Source organism: Rhinopithecus bieti, unplaced genomic scaffold, assembly GCF_001698545.2.
Source record: "Rhinopithecus bieti isolate Rb0 unplaced genomic scaffold, ASM169854v2 scaffold_1403, whole genome shotgun sequence".
Taxonomy (NCBI): domain Eukaryota; kingdom Metazoa; phylum Chordata; class Mammalia; order Primates; family Cercopithecidae; genus Rhinopithecus; species Rhinopithecus bieti.
Genome location: NW_016803444.1, coordinates 862,682 through 870,983, shown reverse-complemented (window position 1 = coordinate 870,983; position 8,302 = coordinate 862,682). Strand labels below are relative to the sequence as shown.

Below are 8,302 nucleotides of genomic sequence, written 5' to 3'. Positions count from 1 at the left end.
AAAAATTATATTAAAGATTTATTCTTCAAAAAACAATCTAGTTGGGTAGTCTTTTATATCTCTTTCCACTACCTTTCCATATCGTCTTCTTTTGTCTACAAAAATATTTTCAGTCATTTCTGGGTATTGAAAGAAAATATCTTTTGGCTCATATTATTTAATACTTAATAACATTAATATGTCATTAAATTTTTCCTCATATAAAAACTAGAAATTTGTTTCCAGAGATTAAAAAGTTACGATAAAATTCTAATTATTTGATTATTAGAAGCAATTAGAAAACTACTTAACACATAGCAGTCCAGGTATTAACCTGTAATTTTTACTTTGAATTATAATTCAAGCTACTGTTTTTCACGACCTCCATTTAATTTGCATAAACATATTCATTTGAAAAGTGAATTAATGTTGCAGTTTTCATTCTGTTATATCATTCTAATCCCAAATCCAAAAGCATAAAAAGCAATCTAAAATTGTATCATTATTAACGTGCTAGGAAACATTCAGCCATGTTATAAAATTATTAAAGTCTGGCTGCAAAAAAGCTTGGGTTTGTGTGTTTGTTTTCAAATTTAATCTACCTCACCTGTAAAAAGGAAATGAGTTTGAGTCATGGCACAGAATATGAAAAGAAAATGTCAAGTGACAATATTACCAGTTAGTTACTTGAAAACCCACTCTAATTAAAAGCTACTTAAATCCTAATTTTAAAAGCTTCATTTACTTTATGTGGATTTTACTTCAGAGAACTCACACTTTTAATGCTTTAGTCCATTGCTTCTTATATGAAATTTTTTATTTAGTTAATGAAGTTGAGATAATCAGTAAAAGGTTTATCAGTGAGGTTTAAAGAAGCAAAAAAGTACCAAAATTCCCCAGGATTATCATTCAATAATGACTTTATAACTGGAATTTCTACTCCAACATGTGGTATAATTCAAAAATCTCAAGTTATTTTAGATAGAAAGATCTTACCAATTTGACTTTTGGGGAAATCAATCCTTTGCTTGTATTCGAGCCTTGGACTCTAAAAATAGTTTCACCTCACATACTAGAAGCTTCAGGAGCAGGACTTTCTGAGACAATTTCTTTGTCTTATTTTATACATATCCAATTTACTAATGTGGCCCAAGTATACCTGAAATTTGGCAGAGATAAGACGTCAGTTGTCAGATTACACTGGTTTTTAGATGCAGTTCATTTTCCTTTCCTGCTACCCTCCTCAGAATCAAAATTACCTCTAAGCAAAGAACCTAGATTTAAAATACAAAGAAGAAAACCAAAAGAGAATTACCTAAGGAGAAGTAAAAGAACTTTTCTGTAACCAATGCTATGCCTTCTCGGTCACTTTAATATTTGCCATTTTATTGTACTTTTTCCCTCTTCCAAATTGTAGAAGCACTCTATAGAAGTAAAACAAAAAAGAGAACTACAACACAAATTCTTAATAATTCAAAATAAGTGAAAAACTTAGTAGATTCTTGAGCCACACTCCCCTACATGCTACCTACCCTGGAGGACTTACAATCAAATCATACTTTATTTTTTTCTAATTAGGCTGAAAGTAGTATGAATAAGGCTACTGCCTATACACAAATGGCACTAATTTTCCCATTTGGGTCTAAGTCTTTTAACTTCAACGGTTATGCCCCTGGCAAGGAAGTAAAGCTGAATTGGACAAGACTAAAACATTTCGTGGGTTTGATTTGCTGCGGATCATGAAGTTGGCTTTACAAATGGCAGAGAAGGGGACTCCCTTCACTAGTGCTAACTCACAGGACTCAATGTAAAAGAGCTGTGGGGAATTAAGATTCAGAACTTCTTTACTGGCTCTGATTCATATGGACACAGGCTTATCAGGCAGAACTATGATCAACCCATGTAGCAGGTTTTATTAAGTTTCTCTATACAATCTTTCATCGCTCAGTAGTCGATCCTTTATCAGAGGCAGCGCAATCACAGAAATGGAAACTGGGCCTCAAACTGCTAAGCGTAAATGTTTCCAAGGCCAATAAAAGGGCATTTCTCCCCTGCTAAAAGTATAATTTTATTAATATAATTATTGTTTTACTTAAAGAATCAGTGCTATTTGGACATTGCTCTTAAATGGAAATTACTTAATCAATTTTTTGTAGCACATTTAATTTAGAAATTGGCTTCTAAATTAATACTGACTAGCTTGGAAGCTGGTATTTAGACAAAATAGAGTAAGTTTTGTATTTGATAAAGCTATGAGTAAGGATTTTCAAACGAGATTTATTTTTTTCTGTTGTCTGCTGTATTTTAGTACAACCAATAACTACATCCTGGCAAAAAAAAATTCAATTACACAATAAAGCAGAAACTTCTAGGAAGTCTGAAAGTAAGTTTTGTTCTCAGACTCTTTTTACTCCCCTCCCTATTGCAAACCAGCACACATATATACAATCGATTTTTCCCCTTCATCTAGACTCTTCCCAAAATTATTTTAATAATTTCCTGGACTGCCCTCTCACATAAGATGTGGAGGAAAAAATCCACATCATTTCTACTTCAATAAATTTTGCAAAACAAAAAGGCCACCAATACTTACAACTAGCATAATACAGTAAGCATTTACATTGTACAAATAAAATAACTGACTTACTCTCTAAACACTTAATTGTATTTAAAAAGATGACATAGTTAAGAAGTCCTCAGTGAAACTACGTTTATAACACAAAGATCAAATTTTGCTGTTTTTTAGTTAAGACTGACCTACCCTAGATTCAACAAAAGCTGTTTTTTTCTTCCTCACTTCCATAAACATTCCTGAACCACTTGGGAGATCATTTCTAAGGAAATAGTTGTGAAATCAAGAAGCTGTTCAAGCATAAGTATCAATTCTCTTGCTAATTCATTTTATGATTAAAAGAACTACCAAAAACATTGCTCTCTAAGAATCCTATCATTATATGTATTTTACAGTGTCTTCAAAAGGCCATTTTATGTTAAAGCTGGATTTCATTCCTCAAATGTTAATAATCTTGGATTGCATCTCTTGCTTTTTTACAGTTAAAATTTGTTTAGAGAACCCACGATGTTTATATGCCAAAGCTACCTACACACACACAATGAAGAAAAAATTTTGGCAATTATATGAAAAATTTAATATCTGTCATTAAATGTCAATGTTTCAAGTAAAACATTTCTTACAAAACCTGTTACTGAAGAAAAGAATTGTTAAAGCATATGAATTAAAGTATTTTAATTATCCCAAATAGGTACCAACCAAATTTAACTATAGCTTAGTTTTTTAAGCAAACCAAGATGACTATTTTTTTTAATCTGAGAAAAACATAGTATGCAGAAAAATTCTATTTTATTCCGTTCAATACTCTTCACTTGAGGACACGAAATTTATAAGTATGCAATCTCCTTGAAACTGTAAAAATATAACACACAATTTTATACTACCTTCTAATTTTACTTCCTCAAGCATTTGTTATAGGCTCTATAATAGCTATCTAGCTATTACACTGTACATATGATCCTCCAATTTATTTCCACTTCTGAAAATATGCTTAAATACAGAATAAAGCATTTCATACCTCCCTTCTCATTTAAAATTCCAAAAAGGGCCAACAATCCACATTATAGGTCAAACACGTTAACTCTGTTATATACTTTTCAGAATTTATAAGACTGATAAATTATAAAAATTCATCCAGTAATTCCGTATTTTATTAAAGACCCTGATTTCTCTCCACATTTACCTATCATCTAAGCAATATTCACATGTACAATAAAGTAGTAATATGGTATAAACAGAAAATAAACACTCCAAGCTGATAATTCCATAACGTCGAACAATTCTATTAAAACAAACACAAATCAAAATTTTCCATTTTAGGGCCCAAAATTCAACTTGAAACATTTTTTACATGCTAAGATTAAAGCAGCTGCCCAATTTTCAGGAAGCTCTGTCTCAAGGAAAAAAAGAGAAAGGAGGAACTATAGTTCTTTGGGTGACTTAAATCACTGCCTTTTTTCATTTTTTGCCTTAAAATCAAGATAAAGTTCTCACCTAAAGATTAACCTCTGAAGACAATGAAAAATAACCAGGATTGGACTTTAAAAAATAACTTAAAAGTCAGCCCCCCATATAAAACTCGACAACAAATAAACCTAGACTTAACTGTCATTTTCAAATCCAATTTTTACCTGAATTGGTAAAAATTTATTTAAAACAAAATGCGAAATACAGTATTGTTTCAATTTTGGCCCAGGAGAGAAACACTTTAATGCTGAGGTAATAAACTCCAGCGAATAAATAGGATCATTTTCCTAATTTCACTTCAAAGCTGCCAGGATTTCAATAAGGAAGTTCAAAGGCCCGATTCCAGAAAGTGGAGGTCCCCGGAAAGTGAGGGGCGTCTGGCCACAGCCTCAGTTCCAAACCAGATATAGCTCTTGAGCTGTCATTCTTAGTCCTATTACCACTAATGCAAGGTCAAAAACGGTCCTGTAAGGTGTCAACTAAGGGGTCACTTTTGCCTAAGGTTTCCTTAACTTCTCTCCTAGCAAAGCCGCGCTAAGTGAACATTTCCGCTGTTTTTTTAATGACTGCCATTGTCTTGGTAGAGAATCGGAGGCACTTTTAGAAGTACTGTTGGAAAAATCAGGATTTTACAAAACGTTTTCTCAGCTGCACAGGGCAAAAACAAACTTTAATCCTACTAGCAATGGGTCTAAACCACAAGCCTAATTTCTCCTATTTCTTAAGAAGGGGAAGCTGAGTTAAGTTTTAAAGTGCCAGTCATTTTAGGTGGTAAAATGAGCTCAACTCAAACTATCGCTGTCTGAAAGCGCTCTCCGCCAACACGCTCATAGACACACACAACTCCTTCCTCGCGGTTTAGGGACAGAGAGCAGACCTGTGACTTCGGACATCGGGCCAGGATGACTACCCGAGATTTGGGCAAGACGAGGCGGCGGTTCCGCAAAGAGCCAAGGGCCGCTGGCGCTCCGGGATGCGCCGGACCCCGCCGCAGCATCCTCGTTTGGGCGCCGCGGGCGCCGGCGGTCCTCAGACCCGGGCGCCGACTGCCGTGTGCCCAGGCCGCGAAGCCTCCTCAACTCCGTGAGGGACGCGTCCCCGGCCCGCTCCGCGCGCAGCGGGACCAATGCTCTCCCAGCTTACCTGAGGGTCCGAGTAGGAGGTCAGAAGCGCCGCCCGGCCTCGCCCAAGCGCATACGCAGGGGCCGCTTCCCGCTCCCAGCACCCCAGACCAGGCGGCTCTCGGAACACCGCCTCCCAGGTCTGGCCCGGGACCAGGCGGTCCCCCAGCCAGCTCCAGCGCCGGGGCCGGAGACGCGCGTCTTTTTTCTCCAGGCGCCGGACATGGAACCTGCGCGCCCCTGGCTGCGCTCCAAGTTATGCGCAGGTCGCAGCTGCTCACGAAGCTCCTCTTGGGAGGCCGCTCCAGTTCCCGAGCCCTGGCCCCTACGAGGGGCGCGCGGGAGTGGACCTTCCCACACCTTCGCCCCATCCACACCTGCCGCCGCCCGGGCAGCCAGCGCCGTGGCTCCACCCCGGCTCCGCCCCTCGCCGCCCCCGGCTCCCGCTCCAGCCGCCGCCGCCACCGAGACCGCTGCGGAAAGCAGGGGGAGGGAAGAGGCGCCCGGACGGGGCTGTGGGAGCGGCCGTGCTGACCCTCCTCCCTTGGGCCGGGACGGGACCCAGGTTCTCCACCGCAACGCATCTCCTGAGTGACGGAATGTTGTGGGGGAAGCGGCGGCCACTACGCTCGCTTTTGGCACAATAGCCCTTTGCGGGTGGGAGCTTCTTGCAGTCAGAGTTAAGGGAGAGGGAGTCCACCTGCAAGAGCCAGAGCTCACGCTTCTACTCTCCGAATGCAAACTTAGCAAATTGAACAGCGGAAGTTCCTCCTTGGTCGGACCCCTGCTCTTCTAGGGGTCTTCTAGAAACGTGGCGGCTATTACAGGCCCCGTGGTATAACTGGCATTTGGAAAATGGGGGTGTTATTCCATTTGGAGTGACCTCTCCTATCCTCAACTCTCCCTGTGCTTCGACGCCTCTCTCAGATGCCATCTCCACCAAGAAATTTTTCCAGGTACCCACCTGCGCCCAGATTTGATTTCGCCCTCTTTTGGACAGCCAGGGTGCTCTGAACTTTTCCACTGCCCCTTCCCGTGTATGCCACCTGCGCCCAGATTTGATTTCGCTCTCTTTTGGACAGCCTGGGTGCTCTGAACCTTTCCACTGCCCCTTCCCGTGTATGAGGGCGCCTTGTGAAATGTATGGGCCATCGTTAGTTATTTTTATTGTACTATGTGGTTTCGTATTCAGTGCTGTAGTATACAAGCAGAGATATTTATGCTTTCACAATACTTTTCACTTGTGTTTGAATTCCTTAAACATAAAGACCATAGTAAGTTGCCTATCTCTGGAAGTAAATATTGAGGGGTACATGGCAGGGTAATCCGACCAGATGACCTAGCCAGAAGCTCTAGCTGTCCTACTCAACTATGTCCTCTGTAAGCCCAACGTGGTAGCCTTTCACCTGGATTTGAAGGGGGAAATTGTATTTCTCTCTGTGAATGTAATTAAATTTTGGCAAAAGTCAGTCTAGTTACCACCAAAAAATACTCTATGAGTTGGAGGGCGGGGATGGGAGCGTTGAAGCACAGTTAATAGTGGTATTTTATTGATGATGAAGTAAATATATCTCTACGTAAATAGTCATTTGTTCGACAAAAACGAAAAATATTCATCAAATATTCCCTAATAAGTTGGTACTCATTTCCTTAGCCACTTTAGAAAACACAAATCAAATATAATTGATTATACAAATTGTATTTGCATGAAGATTTGAACCCAAGGACTATAAGAAAGATTCAAATTTAAAATTTTCTGCGTAAGATAGGGTTAAATAAAATGTTTGTATAGTATTTCCTATACCTAAGTGTACGTTTTGAGTTGAGAGGTCAGTAGTGTTTAATGGTTAATAGTGTTAAGTAAACAACAGCTACGAATCACTACAGTTAGCTTAGAACAGGTTGAATTTATGAACTCCATTTTAAAGAACTGAGAAATCTCAAACCATATGACTACCTTAACCAAGAAAGAAAGAAACGAAATTAAACAGATTCTTGCTATTAAAATTTCTGAAAATTTTGAAAAATGAATTTTTTAAATGAACAGTCATAGTATTTTTAAAAAGGAAATATTTTACAAATCATGAAAATGTACCTTAAGATGTAAAAGAGTAAACCTCAGAGCTAAGGACTTTTAAAATGTAGTTAGTGAAACCTACTCATAGAAAACTCAAAAAGCATTCTTTGAAGTGAAAAAAATTACTGTAAATTTATTAGGGAAAGTATAGTATCATTGAACTCAAATAGCTATTTTAAACATCATAATTCTGTGAGTAACAAGAAGAAGAAGAAGAAAAAAGCTTTCCTTATATGTGAGTCCCACTAGGCAAGACTTTGTCCAAAGTCCAACAGAAAAAAATATTGAATAAACAAGCCTAAGCATCTCATTTGTGGAACATATTTTTAAGCTTTTATACAGAAGCTGAAAATAATATTATAGAAAAGATTATACAATTGCATAGCCAAAATTATATATCATAATATGATGAATAGCAAAGAACTAAAGAAGGGATAATTCACCTCAAATAGTAAATAGACAAACAAAAACTGTCTTAAGCCTATAGTATGTTTTAGACTTCAGTTGAGGCAAGCAAGCTGTTTGGCCCAAGACAAATATACATAATATCACAGTAAACCCAGAGCTAATAGAATACAGCCATAAAAAGCCCACATTGCAAACACAGGCATCTGTAGCTAAAACTATCAAAGGGGCTTGCCCAGGATACTTCACATGCAACTTGTTGTTCCATCTTACTTCATCATAATGGCAGCATCGTCTTGAATGTGAGAATTTCCTCCTCAACCTTTACCTGCAAGTAAAAGATGAACCACCACTCATTTTCTAGTTGTACCCTAAAATGAATAAATAAGTCAAAGTTTCTACCGGCATTTAAATTATTTCTAAATATATTACTTACAAAGCTTAATTGATTATTTTAGTGATTAATAATTTCTGTACTATAAAACTTGTTCTGTATTAGTTATCACATCTTTATACCTCCACTGGCAATCAAGGACTTTCAGAAGAGAGTGGAATACAACCTTTATTTTATTTAAAGTTTAAATATATGTATTTAAGATATATATATGTGTGTGTGTGTATGTGTGCATATGCATACACACACGAAGTACAGGACAAATGGGAGTAGAAACACCAAAACAA

General features: G+C 38.0%; 1 protein-coding gene across 1 annotated transcript in view; it reads right to left on the bottom strand.

Annotated features, from left to right (window-relative positions):
• The window catches only part of IFNE (interferon epsilon), a 75,194-nt gene extending 69,703 nt beyond the window's left edge, over positions 1–5,491 (bottom strand). Inside the window, exon 1 of the transcript XR_001887709.1 lies at positions 5,162–5,491. The gene's annotated coding sequence lies outside the window, so the exon portion shown is untranslated. The remainder of the gene's footprint in view (positions 1–5,161) is intronic.
• Between the last annotated feature and the right edge of the window lie 2,811 nt (positions 5,492–8,302).